Source organism: Bactrocera oleae, chromosome 3 (assembly GCF_042242935.1).
Source record: "Bactrocera oleae isolate idBacOlea1 chromosome 3, idBacOlea1, whole genome shotgun sequence".
Lineage (NCBI taxonomy): Eukaryota > Metazoa > Arthropoda > Insecta > Diptera > Tephritidae > Bactrocera > Bactrocera oleae.
In genome coordinates this window covers 26,287,861-26,313,314 of record NC_091537.1, presented here as the reverse complement: position 1 = coordinate 26,313,314, position 25,454 = coordinate 26,287,861, and the positions used below count along the sequence as shown (strand labels likewise).

Sequence of the window (25,454 nt, the reverse complement as noted above, 5' to 3'; positions counted from 1 at the left end):
TATTTGCTGCCATTGCCGTGTTTTTAAATATTTCTTCCTAAAATTTTATGCGATATTCTTCGAATGTGATACTTTTTGTAATTCAAAAACTGAATTTGTACAAAAAATTCCCAAAAACCATGCTTTTTTTTGAACGTTTTAAGCTTATTCCCGTAAACTGGTTGGTAAACTCCTAAGTCAAAAATATGTTTAATTTTATGTTATGTTTTACTTTCATTAATTAGCCAAACGTTGCAGAGTAGTGAATCGACTGGTTCGATATATATGACTGGTTCTGTTTGTTGTTGGCTTAAAGAGGCGAAGGGAGTCAAAGACGGCTACATTGATAATAAAATATAAATATAGTATGCACATATCGAATAAGAAAATTCTACAAAAGAATTTGCTTGAACTTAGTCGCAAGTGTAGAGATTTAAGATATTATAAATTGATAGATATACAAATCAATACCCTTTAACGCAATTCGCAATTTGCACATCTGAACAGAAACTAAACATCAAAATTACACTACTTTTCCAGAGCATTAATTAACTGGCCCTACGACAAAATAAATCATTCCTAGTATAACCAAATAAATATTCTTCAGGTATATTAATTACTATGTGACCACAAATATCACAAAATTACAGAAACTAGAAACTAAATATGTCATTTCAGAATTTATAATAACGAAAGCAGTCATTCATCATGACAATTACTGCGATTGTAAAGTTTTTCTACAAATTAATGCGAACTCTGACCTCCTGTAAGTACTTCACAGGTTTCAAATTGCAAAGCGCACTTTCGATATGCGTGTCAACTCTAAGTTAATTTCCCCAAAGCAATGCATCTAAGTCAAAATGCATTTGCGTAAATTTGAATGCATCAATTTCAGCTTTAGTTCATTATAAATATAGTGAAAAACTTAATAAATATTTTGATTGACTTTGTGACCTTATGCAGAATATTACCCATTTGCAAATTAGTGCAATGTGAATATGAAAGCACTTGACTACTTTAGAGAGTTGTAGATGTGGGCATAATAATAATAGTGATATCCCTGAGAGAAATATTAGGAAGTACTACTAACTAAAATAACATTTGCCTGGCTGATATATGACTTCCTTTTCAAGTTTAATAAAACTTACATTTTATATAAGAAACAAAATTATGATAAATATAGTAGACTTAATGGATACGGAGCATTTCTTTTATATAAATTCAATTTTGTACGCAACAACATTCTTATCGAGAACGCTGTTCAACGAGCCTTATTTTGAAGTCTAAGAAGAGGAAAATCTTGCTGGCGGTCAGATTCGGAAAATGCAGTATATGCGGAAGCAATTGCAACCCCGATTCGAAAAAATGTTACCATAATTTTCATTTATTGTTGAAACAGTAAATCGAGCGGTTCGGATCTTACGCGGCACTCCTTTTTCATAGAGTTTTTGTATTCCCAAATATGCAAATACGATTTGGCCAACACATTCTTTTGATACCTCTAAAGAGTTTATTAAGATAAACTTCATTCTATGAACACCCAAATTCTTTTTATTATATTATTTAAATGAATCACAAACTGAAACTGTAGGAACTCCAAGTTCATTTTAACTTCTTTTTTAAGGAGATAAGGTAAATTCGTGCAAAAACATGCATGTTTTTGGGAAGAAAAAGTTAAAATCTCTTTCGTAGCACCATAGGCACGTGTATCGGAAAAAAGTTAAATAGCGGTTCACTTCATAACTTGTTGTTGAAACATTAGAAATCAAGATTCATTCGTTTTCTAATACTTTTTCCCAGGTAAAGTCGGTTGGGGCCTACTAAATTAACACAGTTGAAAATACTTCTCCGGCGTTACATCGTATGTTATTTACATAAATAGTTTTGAAGAAATAAAGGGCACCGACTTTCAAAACGTGAGTGGTATAGAAATGCTTTTTGGACAAATAAAATGCTATTACAATTACGGGTTTCCCATGTAGTTCACTCGCTTTTGCACAATACTCGTATATGTGTCTACATCTCTCCACTCGTCTGTTCTTTATATTCAGGACTCGGGAGGACCAATATGTAAAAGAGCTTATAGCTTTTGATAGATGAAACAGATTTTGCTTCAATTGGTGGTACAATGGTGATTCTGTCATCATCCGCCAAGAGATGTCCAATTTTTTACATTTCGTTCTGATATCTTTATTTTGGCTTTGTTGCCCAAGCACAATCAGCGGAGATCTACTTTCACTCTGCACATCCTTCTGTACATTTCGATTTCCACATAGCAGCTGCGTGAATTAAGCTCAAATTAAGCTATTAGGCATTGGAAACTTTTTCAAAAGCTTATCTGAGTCTTTCCGGTGAGTTGCGGCAGCAGCAGAGAGCCACACAAACATTGAAACACGGGCAAAACAGCTTACAACTAAAAGCCAGCAATCAACTGCCAAATGCCGCTAACAAACACAACATCAGCAACAACAAGAGCAAAAGTGTGCAACAAATCAGCAAACCTAATCGACTTGCAAACCCGCACTGACTGACTGAGAGCTCACAGGCGCTGCCGACTGAATTGTGCCTTGTATAAAACAGCTCCAATCTAACGGTGCGGGAGGAGGTGGGACCAAACAGCAGAGAGCTGCTATAAAGACCTGCTGAAAGAGAAAGGAAAGCCGCTTGGTGGCGAAATGAAATTTGCTTAAATGTTATCGGTATCAACTTTCAACGCTGAGCAGCACTCAAGCAACTTCTGCGATGACGTTGGCGGCGACGCTGACGTCAAAGTCAGAAGCAAAGTGGCAGTGATAATAGCAGTGCAGAAGAAGACTCGGATTAGATGACTGCCTGACACTGTGCAGGCAAAGTGTTCAATTGTTGTTGTTGCTGAAGGCACAAGAGAATATGTGTGTATGCGTAAGGGGGAAATGATAATGATGAGACAGAACAGTTTAGCGGAAAGGCACCAACTGCAAAATGGCAAATGGCATGCAGCACGTGGCGAATTTGGCAGCAAAGTATTGAATGGAATGGATGAATGGTAAGCCATGAATACCGTTAGCTAAACATATGTGGCAAGAACTTAGCTTTTTTATAAAGGCAACGAGTTGGCGCGAGAATAAATTGCTTAAAGGCCGTTGGACTGTTCGCTGGAAGCGGTATAGGTGGCCGCTTGAAATAGGATATGTTAGTCAATTACACGTGATGCGAGCACGCCACTTAAAGGTTAAGTTCATGACCGCTGCCACACTGTGTACACATATGTATGTGTCGGTGTGTGTTGGCTGGCAGGCTGCATGTAATCGAATATAATAAATCAAATAAAGCGGCTCTTGTGTGGCAGTGGAGTGTACTTTGTATTAAATACCACGAAAAGTTGACCGCAAACCGACGTGCAACAAAGCAGCAAAATTAGTTGCAACCGACATACAAAGTTAAAAACGTACTCATTATAGGAGCAAGTTAATATATAATATGATGTTACTTTAACATTGTGCTCACTCAGAAGATGTTACGTGATATGTTCCGGATGATATTTCTGGGTCAAAATACTTCCAGCTGGAGTAGTCAGCTTTTTAGAAACTTTGTATATACTCAGAAAAACAATTGCATGGAATGAATTCATCGATTCGTCGGCAACAAAAAAGGCAGAGCTAAAGGAGATGAAATTGGCCAAAATCGGAGCATCGCTTGAAATGTTTATAAAACAATAGAGGTTTCGCTTGGAATTATGCAAAGAGAGTATCTACAACCAATCAGGGATATCAAGTTCATGTATTTCAAATTAAAATCCCTTGAAATAGGTCACACATATAGATAAAAAAAGATTCTCAGCATGGTCCTCATTTAGCCCGATACCATTGAATAAGCGATACTCTAACCCGTCAGTAAAATATATTTTCTGGAGGTCTACAAAGTAGTTTTTTTGCATTCGATGTCCAATTGGCCAAATAATTCGGTAGAGACCTTCTGCAGGTAACTGATGTGATGCGCAACAAGCAGTGTATTTACCAGCGGATCCTGAGCTATCGAGCTGTACAATAGTATATCAAATTTATTATTGAAGTATTCCATTGATCTTGCCGTAGCTTGAGTTGCAGCCATACCAACCAACAAAACAACTGGTAAAAAGATATAAAATAAAATTTTGGTAGATTAAATATAAACAAATTTAAAACATCTTAACAATTATTTAACCCTTTCGGGCCTACTGGGACAATAGGTCCCAGCAATTTTTAAACTTCTTTATCTTTATTAGTATTTAAGCGATCGCAAATGTAATATATCTCAAATTTTGATTTTTGTCTCTATTTCGCTATGTAAACACATTTTGCAACATGCTAAAATTTCGTCAGTTCAATTGCAAAATTTTATAACAGTGCTTGTGTCAGCTTCAAAGTGCACACTTAGCGGTTTTCAGTAAATAATACTTGTAGTAAATACTTTTTAATAATTATCTTGGAAGCGGTAAGCACCGATAAATTATAAGTTAAATTTACCAAAAAATCCCAATAAGTATTTTATTTATATGAACTAAGCAACATTTCTGATGTCGAAAAGAAAACTAAATCTAGACGATGTTGAGTCAATTGTGCCTGAAGAATTGGACTCAAGAGACGATTGTGAAGACTCTGTTAGAGAGAGTTTTTTTGTGATAGCTCTGAAGAAACAGATTGCGCTTCAGAGACTGATATTGGCGAAAAGATTACCCCTTACAAGTATAACCGGAGACGCTGTGAACGATGCACATCGCTTGGCACAAAAAACATATGATTGGGCTGAAGTACACGTTTTTGTTTCGAATGCTTTACACTTTATCACAAATTACATAAATAAAAAATCACAATTAGGAAGTATATATAAATTATCTTAAAATTCAACCAAAACGTATTTCGACTACTAATATTCAAGTTACAGACTTTTACACTTATTGGTATTATATGTCCACTGAAAATACAGATTATACATATGTCCCAGGATAAAACGACGACTTCAAGATTTTCAAGTGTGCGGTACATAATTTTTTTAGCCACTTTTCAGAATATGTATAAAAAATTTAATTGTAGCATATCTTGTGTTTTAAAACAAAACTATGACTCGAAAGGATAAAACGAGATCTTAGCATCGCAGCTGCAGAGGTACAGGCACAATTTTTAAGTTTCCTGTGTGCACAATAGTTCAATACACTTAACATACCTAAAAGTCTCTCACTTTTGTTAACTACTGAAAACTTAGTTCCGTACGCAATTCTACAACGTGTTCTCTCCCAAAAGAGGTGTCCAAAACTCATAGTTAACGAAAATAAGCGACTTCAGTAATTGATGAATGGGTAAATAAGAATTAATGTGTACACTTACTTTCTAAGGATCTCCTACGTAGATCACTGGGAGAATATGTGTTTGTGTGCGCTGTGTAATCAGAAGCTTGAGGAAGCTGTAAAAGCTTCTACTGCGCTCAGAACAAATGGCAGCTCTATTAAAAGCGGAATACTAGGGCATCATATACACAGCCAATTGCACTTTACTTTAGATATATGCGAGAGAATGTACGGAAATGTTAATGCAGATGCATTTGGCCTAACCGCTGTTCTGTTTATGCAATTAGATTGTTTACCGGGCGGAATTTATAAACAGTCATACACTCAGGGGTTATCAAAGGGGAATGGAAGCATTGAATCTTGTCGATACATTTACTAAGATGTATTGATTCAGAGCAGTGCTAACTTGAGAGACAACAAACAACTTTATTTGAGCTGTGTGAATTTTTCAAATTTTGCACAGAGCGTCACTGAGCAATTAATTACGTTAAAAATTGAACTTTGGCGTTACAACGTCCACTTTTATATCCCTTTTAGAAATAACAATTCTGGTTTTCCCATGAAGTCACATTAAGACAGTTTGAAAACGATATAGAATATCAATTTCCCCACAATTATTATTTATCGCAACTTTGATCACATTTTGAAAATAGCAGTTCACAATAAAATTATCTGATTTTTCGACATAGAGGTTTTAACTTTTGAGTATAACGTTATTATAATTTTCAATACTGTATACTGTAAATATAATGTAAAGTGGAAAAATCAAATGAAATTTCATATTTTGTTACACGAGAAGTAGGCGTGGTTGTACGTGTATTCCGCTTTGTTTCTGATGTATATATCCAGTGAGTATTCGCGCATTTGATAGTTTTACACCTAACCGTTATATGGGGAGTTGGTGGTATTATCACCCATTTTCACTGCGTGAGAGAAGGCGCCAAAATGCTTTGTCCTCAGCAAGTTTGGTTGATTTAGCTTCAGAGATTTGTGAGATATTTAATCTGTTATGGAGCGGGGCAACTTTTTAAAAATTGGCAACCCAGACATGCCCCTGACCACAGCGATCTTCTGTACAAAATTACAGTTATGTGTCTTAATTCGGATCTCAGTTACAGTACTTTATGGGTTTTCGCTTAGTGGCATTTTGTGGCGTGATAATGGTCCGATTACGCTGGTCTGTAATACCAATCTCTCTATTGTGCTAAAAAACACGTGTGCATATATAAAATGAAAGCGATTTAAAAATAACAATCACTGAACTCATAGATATCGAAAAATCGTAATATCGCTCATCTCTATTATGTAAACGTAGCAAAAGTACCAACACCAAGTTCACCACCGCTCCTACCGTCCGCGTATGTGGATATCCACGAAAATTAGATTTTTCCCGTAAAAACGAGTCAGCTAATTGCTCTGTTACAACACATGTTTGTAGTAATTAAAAAATAAACTTGAATATATTTCAAATATTCTTAAACTAACTCAAGATCACAGTCGAATACAATTATTTATCAATAGTTAGACTATTTTTAATAGTTGAATTTTAGTTTTGATCTTTTACAATATAAAAAGTTTTAACTGAAAATCTAAATCTATGCAAAATTATGTATACAAATTGAGCAATGGAAACATTAGTCAAATGAAAACAAAAGAGAACAACTAACCTATTACGGGCATAACTTTTGACAAACTTCGATACGGGCGGTAAGTACGAAATGGCGCGTCACTAACTGAAGCATGAGAGGCGCTTCCAGTTAAAAAAGCAGATCTTCTGCAAAATATCGTTTATTTTTAGAATCCACCACGGAGCGATTCGACCTATAACCCATTATATGTCAAGTTTTGAGCAAGCGTCATGTTTCACATGGAAAAACGATATGGAGGGTAATAGGAGGAACATAACATCTCGAGTAAGGTCATTAAAATTAAAATTGTGAACATATCAAATTACATAATTGACGCTACATTACATAATTTTCTTTAAATTTACCGTTTTGTAAGCTCAACGATATTGAACACCTCGAAGGGACGTGAGCAGCAAAATATTATAAAATAATGTACATATAAATATTATATAATTTCGGCCTTCTTTTTTTCATTCCCATCACTGCAATAAATGCCAATACAGCATTTGTACTGAGCCGGGAAATTAGTTTTGAAGCACTTTTCTGTGTTCTGTTTTTGGTTTTTGTTTTATTTCATTTCTTTCTTTTTAGAAATTAGGCCAATTTAAATGGCCCCACCCTTTACGCCCACCAGTTTTGCTATGGGCTTTACTGTTGTTGTTGTAGTTATTGAAGCGCATTAATGTAAATACCAGGCAACTTGTTCCCCATTATGTTATTCTGAATTATATCCAATTTATTATTTGAAATAATATTTCGAGCGTAAATGTAATTTATCAATTTACAGTCCGCCAGCCGACGCTATTCAAAAAGTGAAGCAGCGTAATATTCAATATTCCGTTATTCCGCCCACGGACCAACATTTGCTGCACGGCACCGTTCCCTTTCTGGTCGCTGGCTTTCCTTCGGGCATAGCATTATTGGTCCGGCGTTGGATGTACGGTTTTTGGTAGCTCGTAGTTAAGTGGTTTGGAGCAGGTGCCGCGCTATATTCCCATTCACGGCTCGAGCTGCTCACTTCAGCGGAAAACTGTAATTGCCAATAAATGTGTTCATGAATTTTAATGTCGGCTATTTTTCGGCAAAATGCTGACAGCACCGTTAAAGGATAAGCATTATTCATTTCAAGGTTGCATTCTGTTTTTGTTATAACGTTATTTATTTAGCAGTTTATTGTGGTAGTTCGAGCCCTCGTTGGGAAAACTTGGTTATCTTTTACACAGAGGAGGGATTATACCGATGGGTATATTATATTTACTTGAAATGGCCTTGGTTGTTTTATCTATATCTGTCTACAATTAGCCAATCATGGACTGGAAATCATTGAGGAATTGTTTCTAATTAATGCCCTTAAAATGTATAACATTTTGGTAGAAAAAATAATCATATTCATATGATATCCTTTTAATATAAATATTACTTTGATTTTTAATTTAGCCATTTCTAATGGCGGTTTCAAATATAATTTTTCCATAACCTTCTTTTCAATTACAAAGTCACTAATAACCCAACTATCTCCAAAATTCTTTCAATATAATTCTGATTGAATTGCAATCGAAGGAGGAAAGTATGAGACGATACTTTGCGTCTAGTTTATTTTCAGACATGTCTTCCATTCTTACGTGGCAATATGTGGATTTGGGGAAATTTTTAAGCTATTTCAAGTCACATATTGACTGATGTACTATATGTTATAAAGTTAATCTGTATAATATTAATAAACCAATTTATTTCTGAAGCTGTTTCTCGCTTTTAATAGTTTCGAACTAAACTTTATATGGATGACGGTGATTTTTACCGAGTTTGTCTATTTTCACTATGAAATATAATAAGTAGATATGCAATTTCTCCACTAACTTTGGTTAGCGATTATTACAAATAGTCTTCGTTTCGACGCCTCTGTGTTTTGCTCAGTTGCTTGTTCGTTTCGTCACTCTAAATCATAAGTAGCTAAATCACACAACGCTTGTAAAACGAAAAATTGAAGCACATGCATAGCTTTTAAGCTTTTATTGTACCTAGATTCTACCAACTCGCGCAAGCTAAGCACTAATGCAATTAATATTATTATGATTTATATGGCAACATTGCACGGACTTTAGTATGCTAAAGGCATAATTGAATAAAAAAGTGCGTTGGTGAAACATATTAAAGGTTTAAAAACCAGCTTTGAGTCACGTGCGCGCTACATTAGATTTCATCGATGATTTGTGTTGAAATGCTAGCGGCAATATGTCAAATTAATCGCTATGAATTTTAAGTAATTGAATTGGCACTGCTCTTCGACAATCAATTGGAATTCAAAATATAAAATAATATATCAAAAATTAAATAAATTAGAACCGTTTGTTAATTGATTGACTTTGCGACCTACGAACAAACGTGTTGAAAATAAATAATTTATAGTCCATTGAACTAAATTGATTTATAATCCCCTTTAAGTTGCAAGTAACCTAAACAAATATATTTTTGATGCAAAATGGTAATTAAATTTAAAGCCATGCTGGCCTTTACTCTTCAAGCGTCAGACTGCCTGCAAATTATACAAAACTAGAATGCGGGCTACTTGTTCGTTTTTGTTGCAGCGCCGTGGCGGGTCAGTGTCACAATTTCTCGCGTTACCCTCGCACTTTGCCGCGCTAAATCTTCAACGGTATTCCACAGTTGCATGGGGTATCATAAAATATTGTAATCGTCGTGTCTTTCCCTTTGACCTTGTGCTGGCCCAAGCGCTTGGAAATTGCCGAGCAAGGGCGGAGATATGCGTGCTTTCCTTGGCTGCAGAAATATTCGTGCTGCCTGCCTTGTTGGAAATTTTTACAGCAAATAAAGGACACGTCTGTGTATACAAATTTAAATATGTAACTGACTGTGTAGAATACAATATCATTTGTTGGATTGTAATGATAGAACATTTCCGTGTAGAATAAAGCTCGCTCAAACGTCTGCTGGACTCGTCATAAGAACAGTAAAGCCAAGTTGCAATCCAAGAAGTCTCTGCCAGAAGTCTACCAATGTTAAATACAATAATATTTTTTATAAATATAATAATAATTATAAATATATGTGTGGTTGATGATCTAGTGCTAAGTCCAAAAGATCTTTCGCCGTGTTTAAGTGAATTTATAGAAATATAAACGTGAATATATGATTTAGGCTATGTCTGCTAATATTGAATTGCTTTATATACAATATATGTTATCATATATTTTCCGGTACTTAACCTAAATCATAAGTTAACTAAAATAACTACCGATTTTGAAATTACTTTGCTCCACCACCCACAGTAGTACAATCGGGGCAATAAATTTATCAGAAGGGCGTGCTATAAGCTTCTAAAACCAGATGAAACTATTAATAAGAAATGCTACCGGCAACAACTCATCTATGTAATTGAAGCGAGCAATTGTTGAAAAATACCTGGTATTTGGAAAACAGCGGTTGGGAAGTTCTGCCTCACCCACCTTATAGCCCAGACCTTGCCCCTTCTGACTATCATTTGTTTCGGTCGATACAGAACGCTCTCACTGGAATATAGTTCAGTTCACATCAGAACAGGGTATCAGCCAAGTCGGCTGTCCTTTGATACGTTTTTTTTGGATGGTTTGTTAGAAAGGTGCGAAAATGTTTTAGCTTCGGATGAACAATACTTTGAAAAATTCTATTGCACATATTTTTCTTAAATACACGCTCAAATTTCGAAAAAATCCGCAGAAAATGGTTATAGATTCAATATTTCTTATCTACATCGTTTAAAATTTGTCTCTGTTTTCGAAATCTTGTATTACCTACACATTTATTATTAAGCAAATTTTTGAATATTCTTACTGGCATCTTTCACTTTATGTATTCTAACACTTTAGTAGTTCAAATGGATACAAGCGCACATATAGCAAATACTTATAAATAGCGAAAGGTAGAAACCGTTTTACAACAATTTTGCTAGTTATCTGTTTAGTTACAGGGCAACACCCACCAACACACACTTACGTCACAAGAAAACGCGCATAGAAATCACTGCTTTAATGGCAATCTCTGCGGCTTAAAAATGAGGCATAATAATGTGTGCGCGCCTAGGCGCTTGCTCCAAATTTTTCAATATCACAGCAGGTTGAACGCTCGAGCTCCTTGCTCGTGTGAATACAAATATGCGGCAGCATGAAGTTGTGTGACGCACATGATGCTACTTGCCCACAAATGTGAGAACTGCATATTACCAACGCTTTAAACACAAATATGGAGACATGACATATACCTATGACTGTACTAGTATGGAGATGCTTGAAGCAGTTAAATAGTCCTCCATCCTTCGCACGCATACACTTGCACTAATGCTCAACGAGACTGAGAATTCGAGCACGTACTGTTTAAGTAATCGCTACAAACGCTTTCCACACCAGCAACAAAGGGAAAGCGTTTACCAAAGTGGAGTGTCGAACGACGCCGCCTGACCAGGCGCAATGTATTGCCGAAAGGTTGTAAGGCACCGAGCTGCTCGTGAAGCAGCGAAATTACACGGGCATCTTCACGCCTACTTCGGCTTAAGTCGCTTATTACACTTGTGTCTTCTCCCATAAAGTGGTGAAGTGGACGTGTGATTGGATAAGTTTGACTGCAGCTTGGTCTACTAAACGTGTCTGTTTGTCTCTCGTGTTCCACTTCGAAGCTTTTGTATAATTATGTAAATATAAAAATATATATAAACTCAAAATATTGATTAAACGAGAATTTGTTGTCGCACGTGGTAATTTCAGGATTTGTGAAGGAACTTCTTTTAAATTAAAGTAAATACCGCACGTTTTCACTGGGATGCTCTCAAAATAATTGACAGAGAGAAGTTTTGGAAAGCTTTGAAACTGTGATTTAAATAGCTATAAATATTTCTGTCTAGTAGGATTCAATGCGGATAAAAGTGTGCTTGGTGAGGTTTTTAATAATACCAGCAGGAATAAAGTTCTGTTTGTTCGAGAGTTATACAGGTACGAGTATAGGTACATGTGGTTTCTGAGGTATTGACATTTAACTGTGGACATAATTTTCACCTAATACTATCGTACTATCGTAACCTGGACGTTGAGCTTACGATTCTATTTACTTCATAACTATTTCTGTTTAAAAGTAGAGATTGAAGATTAAATACAATTTAATTAATGCCCTTTTGATTTATAAATGTAGATATATGAATACCTCTTCATTTTTGCATTTTTAATTATTTAACTTACCATTATTTATAACCAAAAATTTTTAACAAAATAAACAATTTTTTTTGAAATTATATTTATAAAGAAATAAAAAGTGTGGATCTGGTGACGAAAAAACCAATTGTTGACATCCGAAACATATGGGAATATTATTGACTATCTGACATATAAGATCTAAATATTTCACAGCCAGTTCGATTCAGAACAAATAAGTTACTTGCTTCTCATGACTTGACTTCAATCTTCTTCATCTGAGGCAATCCAGCCACTTTCTTCTCTATTATCTAGCCTTTGTAAGACTGAGTTTGAAACATCTCGGTAGTTTGCCTACGATGAACCAGAAGACTTAGCCAAAATTGACATCATTCATCTCAAGAAATTTTGCGATAGGCTCAAAGCGCTTTGTCAATTTGTAAGGATCTTATGATCTACAATATTTAATATGTAAGAGTTTTAGATACCACAACGAACCAAGCGAGATCGTTGTTAAGATCGCCCTCTTAACCAAACCTAATCTAAGTCTAAGACTTTCAACTCAGGTTTGTCGAAATGTGCAAGCTTAATTTCGAAACTTCCAGTTTTCGCATTTGTCCCTGTCAATATCTGTTGCAGCATTTCATCATCATTATTATTTTCTGGAATTTTTTTTAACCTAATACAAACATATTTTCAAGAAGCTGCTCGCCCAATTTTAAAAAGTCCTGTATTTCTAAAACAAGCATTATATAAAAAAGTCCTTCACAGGCAATATATTAATCATTGGTCCTTCGAGCCAGTAAAGAGCACAGCCAAAATAAGTCCTGTTATACGTATAGCCAACAAAAAAGAACCTGTTTTTAAAATACAGGCAACGAAACGTCCTGTATTAATAAAATGCAGGTAAAAATTAAAGCCCTGTTGTTCATAAAGTCTCTTCAAAAAAAATTAATCGCTAATACAAAACCGAATGAGTATTGTTCTAAAAAATACCCAAGAGTAAGAAGCGCTTCGTATTTCGGAGACACAAAAATATTTTAATGAGAAAACTACTACCGATGCAGCTAAAGTTAAAAATATTGAGACTGTGATTTTAAACAAACAAAAGAGTGGGGATAGTTCTGAAGAAAAGGCACATAAAGTGGCTAAGTTTAAAGATGTTAAAGATGAAAAATTAACTTGGCATTTTCTTTAGAAGACGAAGCTGAAGCTATGATGCGAAAGAGGAATTTAAAAAACCAACACAATTGCCGAAAAACCGCAAAGTTGTCTCAGTTACACAAAATCCAATACTCACTAAAAAAGACGAAGATCATGTAGCCGATGACGAGCAGCCAACAAGTACGGTTCGCAAAACTGCTACAATGGAGAATCATATTGATAAAAACCAATATCACGTCTGTACCAGCAAAGAAAATCGAATCAACCATTTCTAAGTCCGTTAATTAAAATATTTTCCCTCGGCAATATGTTCAAATATCTTTAAATATGCAAATCTTAGACAGTGCCGAGACAGTACAAAACGTACATACTTACATAAACATAAACATAGAGTTAGATGCAATGCAGATGCATACAAAACAAGCAAGGAAATTCTAGGTTCAGGTGTAACCGAACATTTTATACTCTCGCAACTTGCCAGGATTAAAGCCGGGAAATTACTTCAGGTGTTAGCGAAATTTTATATTAAAGGAAGTATTGATCCGATTCAACCCATTTTTGACACAAAACATACTATATTCGAAGGTTTCATTTATTTATTTTAGTATATGAAGTATATATCCTTCCCGATATTTTCGGTAAAAATATTATTACAAACATATTCAGTACTTAGGGGCTTGAACAGTAAGTTCGATTTAGACAGTTTTCAGTCACAAGGTGACATATTTTAAACGCATTATTCACGCAAAGTTTTACGCCGATATAATCTTTGTTGCTTGATTTGCGTAGTGGAAAGTGAAAGAATCAGATGGAATTTAAAATGATGTTATATGGGAAATATGCGTGGTTGTAATCCGATTTAACCCATTTTCGCATTATAACATAGAAATATGAAAGGAATGTTATGTACCGAATTTTGTTGAAATCGGTTAAGCAGATCCCAAGATATGGGTTTCCACCTAAAAGTGGGCTGTGCCACGCCCACTGTCTAATTTTGAACGCGGTTCCTATAAAGTCAGAGATAAAATTTAATGTCTCTGGCGTGTTTAGTGATTGACTTATCGCGCTTTTAGTATTTTTTAACAGTACCGTTATATGGGGAGTGGGCGGGGTTGTCACCCGATTTAACCCATTTTCACACCGATACACACATAGAGATGCTAAAAAAATTTGTTCCTAGTGAATTTTGTTATTATAGCTTCAGTGGTATAGGAGATATGCACATTAAACTTATTAGGGGGCGAGACCACGTTCACTTAAAACAAAAAATTTAACTGCAGATGCCCCTCCCTATTGCGATCCTGTATACAAAATAAGAGTCTTGTATCTTGTTGTGGAGCTTAGTTATGGCAATTTATTTGTTTTTGATTAATGGCGTTTTGTGAGCGTGGCAGTGGTCCGATTACGCCTAATTGCAGTACAGCTTGCTCAGACGGACGTAAGGACGGACAGACAGTCATCCGGATTTCTATTCGTCTCTTCACCCTTATCATTTATATATATATATATATAACCCTATACCTCTCTCGATTAGTTTTAGGTGATAAAAACAACCGTTAGGTGAACCAAACTTTTATACTCTGTACCAACAGGTTGCGAGAGTATAAAAACACATGTTTTAAAAAATACATTTGTGAATTATAAATCTGTGCACTTGAAAACAACGCTAACGTATTGCAAATTAAATGGATACAAGAACATATTTATACACATTATATCACATAATATTATTATGTATACAGTACTCTTAGTTCAATAAGATAAAATTAAATTTGTATAGAAAGACTAGAAAGTCTAAAGAAAAATCTGAAGGAATATATTCACACTCAAATACAAGTCTTTTCTAGCCCCCACGAGCACTGACTATTATCAAAATCTAAAATTTAAATGTATTTGAGGAAATGTTTGTTGATGTGATGCTTTGTACTATTAATTATCAATTGAAAATACAAAAGCAAAAGCATTTTTTAATTGAGTGCTAACACGTTAAATTCACTTTATTAAGTGTTGAAATTTAAAAAATCAGTTGTTTTAATATATCACAAAATCAAAAAAAAAAAATCTGTAAATAGTTTTTTCATATATTAAACGGTCAATAAATTTTAAATCTTAATAAATTTTGGGTCTTTTAATTTAAATGCCCAATTATTTTGACTGATCTATAATACAAAATGTTATAAGAAAGGCTAAATTTGGGGCGCTCTCACATTGGAATAAGTTGGGCACCCCTTTATCCCTTGACCGTTTTAGTACAAAAACTTAAGCTACTGGATCACCGAAAAGAGGGGAGAAGGTCATTAAATTGATAAACCAAAGTTATGTCAACGCCTATTAGACTTCACGACCATACTTAAAAGTTATAATGTCCATTTGCACACACAATACAATTAGAAATAATGTTACCACGTACCGCAAAAAATTAAAGTCAAAGATATGAAAATCAAACAAAAAGCGAGTTGCCATCTATAAAAAAAGCTGACAATAAAAAAGGAAACGGTGAGCGAAAAATAAAATTAATAAAGGGTTTCAAGGCATTTCTGGAAATTAAGAAATATATTTTGAAATAGAGATGCTACTTATTCAAAATACTGTTAAGTATATGGTAAAAAAACATGCCACAATTATAAAGCTGTTTAGAAAAACGTAACCCTTTTCGTATTGCTAAAAATGTTATTCGAGATGAATTCACCTTGCACCGTACTTCACTTTCACCAACTCTATTATTTTCAATATCTTCATTGGTAAACATCGACAGTAAAAAATACCCTTTTCCAACCAAAAGCCACCTCGACATACAAGCGCAAATTCATTTTTATTTTTGTGGGTGGTAAGCCCCTTCAAAATCCATACCGCTTTCAAACTACAAATGTCCGTTCAATGTTCAAACTATTTAGATTGAAAGTAGTTATTTTTATAAATGCATTTAATGCGACTTTCACTTGATATACCATCAGCATTCCCTCCCCTGCAGCAATACAAATTTAAATTTTATTAAAAATGTCAGCTTAATGACATAATTCTGTGGTACTCAACGAAACTTTTTTGATGTGTTTTAACTTTTCCATAATCCATTCAATAAAAGTAAATGCAAAATAAAAGCGTACACTGAATAGAGTAAAACAAAAGAGGACGTGCAAAAAGTGGAGGAGAAAACATTGAACTACACTGAACTTTTCCTATTAATTAAACGAAGCAGGCCTTGAAAAGAGTCAGCGGTGGCACGGGTTCAACCACTCACACAAATTTATTTATGCGTGCCAACTGGTATAACAGTGGTATTTAGGTAGAGCCAGGTACCACACGTATGAATATTTCAATGAATATATGTGTGTGGAGCCAAAAAGGTTGTGGTAATTACAAATTACGAAGGAAAACTTATGTAATGCTATGTCAAGGACGTAATATACTCTAAGCTAGTTTTAAGGAATTCATTAATAATTAATTTGTACGAAATTTTATTACTTATAATGCTGGCTAAATGTCGGAGTATTAAGTGTTTTTATTAGCTCTCTAAAAACACTTCATTTCTAATGTCGAAAACTTAAAAATAGATGTAGGAAAGAAAAGTGTGTTATATCAATTATCTTATATTACCTCCGATCTATCTCGTTTCTTCTATGCAGGGTATAAGACTCTCAAACTGCACTTGCTAATATCGCAATCGCTGAAAGTTGTATAGCTGATGATTCTTATTATAGAAGTTATCTTTAGATGTCGATATGAAATCATCAAGCCATATAAGAGCTCACAGCTATCAATGAAACTATTTATGAACAACTTGGTCCAGCCTGAATGAAATAACACTTACAATGCGATTACGATATCGTAACCGGTAATTCAGTGGACGTTGTTGTTGACCAAGCAGTCTGTTCCAGATACGAAGGTTTAAAAAAACTCCTTTGGTATCGCCAGGAATATTCATTAGTTCACATATCTTTTTGATATTTAGGACAATCAAAATCGTTTCGCCTCTTTTTATTCTCTCCGTCTAACAATCATCGAAAATTAGCGAATATTTGCTAATTTTTTATTTTAGTATTTATAATTAATAGATTTTTTGAAATACTCCCTGAAAATTTGAAGTACATCCAACAAATACTTTTCGAGTTATTCGATAATTAGCAAAGGGTTCTGAACCGCCAAGGATTAGTGGTGGTCACCACAAGGAGCTTCGGTTGTAACTGGATCAGCGCAAATAGCCTTTACTTTTAAAACTATAATTTTTTTTCTTCAAATTTCAAATTTTCAAATTTCTTCATGTATCTGACACCTATCCCCGCGAATGGCGGGCGAACAAAAATATTTTGTTTAATTAAAATCATTTTGTTCTTGGGTCTCTTGAGCGTTAAAATTACAGTTAATCTTCTAATACAAACGTCAATTGCAGGCTGACAACATAACAAGCCCTCAAAGCGTGACATATTAATGAAATTCTCGATTATATCTAACGCTGTACCAAATTTATTAAAAAAACAAGTAAGGAAGGGCTAAGTTCGGATGTAACCGAACATTTTATACTCTCGCAAAGTCAAATGGTATACTCGTTTGAGATTTCTTTGTGGATTGACTGATATTTTCGGTAGAAGGTCAACTATAGGCACTGGGGTCCACGTATTTAGTACTTAGGGGCTTAAACAGTTTTGGTTAGATTTAGACAATTTTTGGCCACAAGGTGGCATACTTTAATCGCATTATTCACGCAAAGTTTTACCCCGATATAATCATTGTTGCTTGATATGCATAGTGGAAAGTGAAAGAATCAGATGGAATTTAAAATGGTGTTATATGGGAAGTAGGCGTGGTTGTAGTCCAATTTCGCCCATTTTAGCACTATGACATAGAAACATGAAAATAACGTTATGCACCGAATTTGGTTGAAATCGGTTAAGCAAATCTCAAGATATGGGTTTTCACCTAAAAGTGGGCTGTGCCACGCCCACTGTCTAATTTTGAACGCGGTTCCTATAAAGTCATCTTATACCATCTCAGAGATAAAATTGTATGTCTCTGGCGTGTTTAGTGCTTGATTTATCGCGCTTTTAGTAGTTTTTAACGGTACCGTTATATGGGGAGTGGGCGGAGTTGCCACCCGATTTCAACTATTTTCACACCGTCAATAGAAGTGCTAAAGACATTTGCTTCCAGTGAATTTTGTTATTATGGCATTAGCGGTTTAGGAGATATGCACATTAAACCTATTAGAGGCGGGACCACGCCCACTTTTTAAAAAAAAATTTTAACTGCAGATGCCCCTCCCTAATGTGATCCTGTGTACCAAATAAGAGTCTTGTATCTTATTGCGGAGCTTAGTTATGGCAAGTTATTTGTTTTTGATTAATGGCGTTTTGTGGGCGTGGCAGTGGTCCGATTACGCCCATCTGCAATACCAACCGTCTCACGGTACCATGAAACATGTCTACCAAGTTTCATAAAGATATCTCAATTTTTACTCAAGTTAGAGCTTGCACGGACGGACGGACAGACGGACAGACGGACAGACGGACGGACAGACGGACGGACGGACAGACAGTCACCCGGATTTCAACTCGTCTCTTCATCCTGATCATTTATATATATATAACCCTATATCTAACTCGATTAATTTTAGGTGATACAAACAACCGTTAGGTGAACAAAACTATTATACTCTGTAGCAACAGGTTGCGAGAGTATAATAATTTCAAATAAATTTTGAATGAAAGCTAACTTGTGGAATTTTTTTTCAAAGTTTCTGGCTAACTAAACGCATTAAAATCTATGTAAAAGGGATCTAATATTTTTGAGAAGATTTGAGAAAACGTTGCACAAATTCACTTAAAGCGTTTTATTAAAATCCCCGTCAATGGTTTCTTTCTGAGTTTGAAACTAAATTATTTTCTATGTTGCCAAATGTTCAATGGCAAGCAAGAGATAACGGATATTTACCCACATATATATATACATACTCGTACATATGTATGTATGTATGTGGGACTACTGTAAAGCATAGACACAAGTACCTTCATACAAAACGGAAATTCAATCGGCACATCCGGTTGGCCATTTCAAAATTTCGAACCTTATGCAAATATCTACCGGTGCGTGGCAACACACAACGTTCTTTACTTTCGCATCGTTCCCATGAACAATAAGGAAGTGGTCTTACTGCTGTATTCATTCGTATCTGCGCTCGTGTGCTGATGAGGACTGGCTGTGAACGTTGGTTGTGCATGTACGTTCACTCTTTTGTGAAATCCTTTTAATATGCTCAACACTTATTTTTCGGGATTTTCATTTTGCGTTCGTTGCGTAAAAGTTTATAAAGTTAAGTTTTTATTTGTTTTTATTATTTTCATTTTATTGTTGTGTTTACTTTTGTGCTGTATCAGTTGAGTCAACTTTTGGCGAACGAAATTCAAGGTGTTAGAGCAGGCGCGACCAAGCCAACACACTACGTATAGCTGAAATGTTTGCTAGTACGTACAAATATGGCAAGCTCTCGCCTTGATTTGACCCTTTATTAGCCAAGAGTAGGTGTAAAGTTTTAAAGAAAATATTGAATTTCCCACTGAGGCTGCCAAATTGGCATAATGCCAAGATTTTCCTGTTGCTCGTCATTGCATTAGTTAGCCATTGGTGTAAAGAAAAAGTCTTCAGGTTTATTTCGTTGAGAATGCAAATTTATGACTACTTTCAATTAGGTCTCTGACGTTAGGGAACTCAGTGATGGGCAACAAAATTTGCTTTAAGGCGTACATTATTTTGGTTTAAGTAGTGAAAATAGCTGAAAATATTCAGTTAAAAACTTTACGTATTCATTAATTTTGCACGGATCTTTAGAAATTTGAAATGTATGAAAATTTTCGAAATTCGTTTGCGATCTTTATATATGTAAATGAGTAATTTTCAATCAAATAAAACAAAAACAGATTTAAGGTATAAAAACGTACAACCCTCAGGGAAAAATATATTATAAGCAAAATCTTAATTCTACATTTAATTAACTCAGCTAAGAAATGGCGAAAAAATAAATAAATTCTCCATCTCTTAAAACTAAAGCAAACATTTACAACAAAGGTGTTATAAGCCCTGCACTCTGATCAAATTCACAAGGAAAAACAATAACAAAGTTAGCTAGTGAATTCGATACAAGAGAGTATGCCAATATCTTCATTTAATTTCTACAATATATCTTGTTAACACTTTATTCAATATCAATTATATTTAACTAATTAGTAATGCTACAAAGTTTATTATTTTCAAAGCTTTATGTTGGTAATCAGCAGTACGTCAGTTAAGACGAGACAAATTCTTTACTAAAGTTAGTCTGAATTGCGAATTAATACAGTTAAACATTTTTAAAATAAGATACATTTTATTGGTAGTATTTATTCGATTCAATTGTACACTCACCTTTTTGCACTTTAACGAAAAATGATACGGCGTATAAAAAGGGAACACGGGCGGAAACTTGCGGACGTCTGATCGGGGTGATTCGCTGATGAAAAAGAAAAGCTCTGGTCTATTGTTACTCCCTTTTGAGTGTTGGGTAGTGTAGAGTTGTGGTAGGATGTGATGTGTGGGTGGTCTGTGTGGTGTGATATCTGCGTGGTGTGATGTGTGCAGGGGTGGTGTGTGTTAATGGGTGGAGTCTTCTTGTGGATCGTGTTGATGTGGTGTGTTGGCGCTCAGTGGCGCGTATGGAGGGGGGAGGCGTAACTCATCTAGCCAGGTAGAATGATTTCAGTTAAAATTTAATTTTCGATCGAAGACTTGATCCTGCAATAGAACCCATATATGTATAATTACTATAGACGTTGATAAAAAAATTACCAAATTATTGAAATATGGGGCTTTCTTCGTCTTAATATTATATTATAATCCAAGGTTCCGAGGTATTTTGCGTTTCATAAAGTATATTACTTTAGAATTAATGTCTAAAAATTTGAAGTAAATCCTTTCCTTTTGGAATTATTCAATAATTGTCTAGTTAGTTTATTCAATAAACTAGTCTAGTTAGTTTATTCAATAAAAAAATTTTTTTTTTTACTTTTCAAAAGTAATTCTCATGCGCACAGAAGCAATTATGTCCCCAAATTCAACAAAAACATTACAATCTATTTGCGGAAATGAAAGGGATGGTGAAACATCTACGACGAAGTTATTTTTTAAATATGAACTTGAAAGATAAAACTTATTGTCAAAGCCTTGGAAGTGGGGATATTATTTTGTTTACATTTGTAGAAAATTTCCGAAGCTTCGTATGGAAAAGTTGAAAGATGGACTATTTATTGGTTCTCAAATACGACAATTCATAAAATATGCAAATCAAAGTTGTGACTGTTTCTGGAAGTGAAGCTTGAAAAAGTTTTGTGTTGATAGTCGAAATTCTCCTAGGCAACCATAAACCATAACATTATGAAGAAATTTTGCAAAAGTATGCTGACAAACTTTAAGATTCCAGGAGAAAGTAGTGTAACAAGTTAGACTATATCCACAATCATCCGGATAAATGTTTGGTTAATTTAGATAATTATAGTCAGAAAGAGAATGTGTGGTTCTACTGGGGTCTAACAGTGATGGAAGAAAGGTATCAAGGTTGAGGGGATCGTCAGATTATTGCTTATCCTTAAAAAAAATTGTCAACTGGAGAATTACAGAGGAAAAACTTATAAAATGCGCTTTATTGAGGTATAACATATGATTATATTTGTCTCTCTACTTACTTCGATGTATCCTCATTTTCCTATCCTAACCTGATATTATATATATTTTTGTTATTATTTCATGTTTTTTGATTTCTGTAATAAAACTAAAGATTTAAAAATAAAGAAGAGCAAATTTTACAAAACCACTGATAGGACCATGCATTGTGAGCACAATCTTATATTTAGGGCGCCAAAATTACTGTAGACCAGAGTTATCTATTAATAAAATAAATTTTGTTTTTGATGCGATGAATTTTTGATGAATCTCCAAGCTTTAGAGATAGTCACCGCAAGGAGCTGCGGTTGGAACAGGATCAACACAAACACACATTACTTTTAAATTTATAATTATTTTTGAAGTTTCTGCCAAGTCAAGTTGAAACCTTTTTTAATGATTCTATGTTTTTACTGTTACAATATAAAAATATTTACTAACAAAAAAAATTATTTCAAATGGAAATGGAAAAATTTTCATGTCTCTGACTACTCCTAGCCTCATAAGAGAGAATGTAGATATCTCAGCAAAGTAGTATAAACACTCGATATTTTATTGCTATTTTTAAGGACATTACCAGTAGCGCGTTCGATTCGATACTTTTAAATTGCTGGCGAATGACATACAAAAATTTTTAAATTAAACGTGAAAAATTGGTCTTACATAAGATTACCATACTATTTAACAGATTCTGTATATACTCAAGTGATACTTCTTTTGATTAGCTACATCCTGGTTATATAATTAAAGCAAAGAAAGTCTAAAGAGAAAGTAGAAAAATAAATGAAGTTGACGAAGTTGAGAAAAAATAATTAATGCGAAACATTTGTTAAACATTTTCAATGACAATTTTAATTAAGAGGAAGCCTTACACACCACCCCTGAGTAAATATTTCGACATAGTATACCCATACACTGGATACACTCATGCGCACACACACTTGTTTTCCAACTCGCTGAGCAATAATACAGGCATCACATGCTTCCAAAAAGCCAGTAAATGAGTGAAGAGGACACGAACACGTGGACATATAACACCATCACGCTCGTTAATAACGCTTGTTCCTACTGCTTGTATGTAGGCACCTAGGAACTCACTTCTCGTGTGGCTTCTACGCCAATATGTGTACATTGTAGCGTTGGTATCAAGAATTTTCTGCTTATTTAAGCAGCATCCGCTCCGACGAAGCTGGCAAGAAACAAGCCTGCCACACACAATACCCACCTTCCGGACTGGCACGCCAAAGGCACTAGTGAAATCTTGCACCACCTACGTTGCCTACACGACAGCTCCACTCGCATGCACCCACATTCGAAACATTGCCAGCAAGCGTTGTAACGCAGAAAATAACGACACGTCACTAATTGTTTCCGGTGTTCATTAAGCGTAGCAAGAACATCACTGTTGGTGGCGGCAAGCGCTTTCATTCTGCGTGGCAAGTGGCTGTCTCGATCCTACGCCACACACGAGCAGTACCGAAGTGCCTCCACATTTGGAGCAAACCGCAAAAATGAAAATTAAAACGGCTTCAATAGCAGCTTTGCGTTTAAGGATGTGAGGCAGCTGCTGCTGCGTCGCCAGCTGTGGCAGTCTCGCTCGCTGCGATTGCGGTGGGCGCCTCCATTTAAGTACGTATATAAGTAATATCTGTGTAATGGTATAGTAAGTGTTAAAAACGCGAAGAACATAACCGCAGGAAGGGCGCTACAATTGCGCCAATATGGCAAGCTGCGGTCGCGTCTTCATTTTGCGGCTGGTTGTTGGGCCCCGCCATGTTCTTGCTCTTGTTCGGCAAATGCTTCGCCTGTGATTGCTGTCGTTATTGCATTTATCTTGCGCACACATTTATCACTCTTCATTATTTTGCTTTAATTTAATGTTTTACGCTCAAGTAAAAGGAATAAGAAAGCACAGCAACAGAAGACTGTAGTTGGGTCTGCAGGTAACAGAAGGGAACATTGAAGCGGTCCGGTAGTGCCGACAAAGTTCACTTGCAATGACCGAGCAGCAGTTGATAAGCGTTATTTCACATCTTATTTCTTTCTTAACTAAATCGCATCTCATTACGTCGACAAGTTATGTACTTGTGGACTTGGAGCGCGGTTTCTTCGCGAATCATAAACTGCTAAAATGTTTTGTTCAACTTTTATTGCGCCAGTGAAATCTGAGAAAGTATAATAATTTAAGAATTTTAACAGAAACCAGCAGCAAATAATTTTTAGCAATTGTTTTTATAAATATATCTAATTAGATATTTTAGATTACTAATGGTTCTAATTGAAAAAGGTGGAATTGAATAAGAACAACTTTCTGTTGTTCAAAAATTTCAACAACACAAAGATTATTAGCTTTGTTAGGGTCAATTCTGGATAGCCTGCTATAATATCCAGAACGAGAGTACCCAAGGATCTCTCTAGATTCACACCCGTAGGAATGGGTAGTGTGGTGAAGGTGTTTTCGGTAAATTCTGTAGTATTAGCAATAGTAAGGATACTCTCTTAGTAAAATGCCAACTTAGTAAAACGAATGCCCTAAATCAACTTTTTAAGAGAGTTTTTTTGCAGTAATAAAGATACATGTACAAGTATATACCTAGTTGATTTTGGAAACTTGCTTCAAATTTAACTTTCGATATAGCATTAATCTTAGTTTATTCTCTCTCTTAATCTCTAGTTAATTCCTTACAAAATATTTGTAACCAAGTTAGGGTTTGTCAAATGTCGAAATTGAAAAAAAAATTGTCAGCGCTTCCAGGCTTTTCATACAAGCATTCACATTAATCTGTATGGCTCGAGCATAAGTTTGTTCTCGTCTAAACCACCGCTACCGTAGCCGTCGCCGCTAACAAACATATTGAAAACAAATTAAATTTCTGTCAAATGCCATAGCTTATCAATAAAAATAATTTCTTATATGCCACTCGCAGAAACCAAAGCCCGCAGAAAATATGTTAGGTGGTCTTCAGTTATTTTGAACGACGCAATCTCACCTTTTTTGGCTTCTTTTGCGTAAGTATCGCCAAATTAATTTATCATTTATTCATTGCCAACTTTATTTCCATCTACTACTCGTTCTTCACCTGTTCATAAATATTTGCCATGCCACACTTATTTGTTTACTTTAATTGACAGCCCATGTCCAATCCGAGTGCTAAGAAATTTCGGTTATTGCGTGTTTCTTATCCGTTTTCTTTTCATTAAATATTTTCATAGCAGCAGTCGAGTGGGCTGAGTGCTTAACTAACGAGCGATTGGTCGTGGGTTCGAGTGCGATAAAAATTAATAAATTTAATTATTTCGGTCGATGCTCGACAGACAATATCGAATCTGTCACAGAATATGTTTCGGCCAAGATAAGACCGCTCATAAAAGTCCCACAACTTTTGGCTGTTTGCGACTCAACAGAAAGCTCGGCTTTTTGTTTTGCTTTGGTTCCCATTTTTGGCGCTTTTGTCAGACGCGAACGGAAGGGCTCATAATAAATGAGTTAAAAGTGCCATTATTCGAATTTCTTTGCATCATAGT

At 35.1% G+C, this 25,454-nt stretch overlaps 1 protein-coding gene across 2 annotated transcripts in view; it reads right to left on the bottom strand.

Annotated features, from left to right (window-relative positions):
• The window catches only part of rdo (reduced ocelli), a 166,376-nt gene that overhangs the window by 36,843 nt on the left and 104,079 nt on the right, over positions 1 to 25,454 (bottom strand). The window lies entirely within an intron of this gene.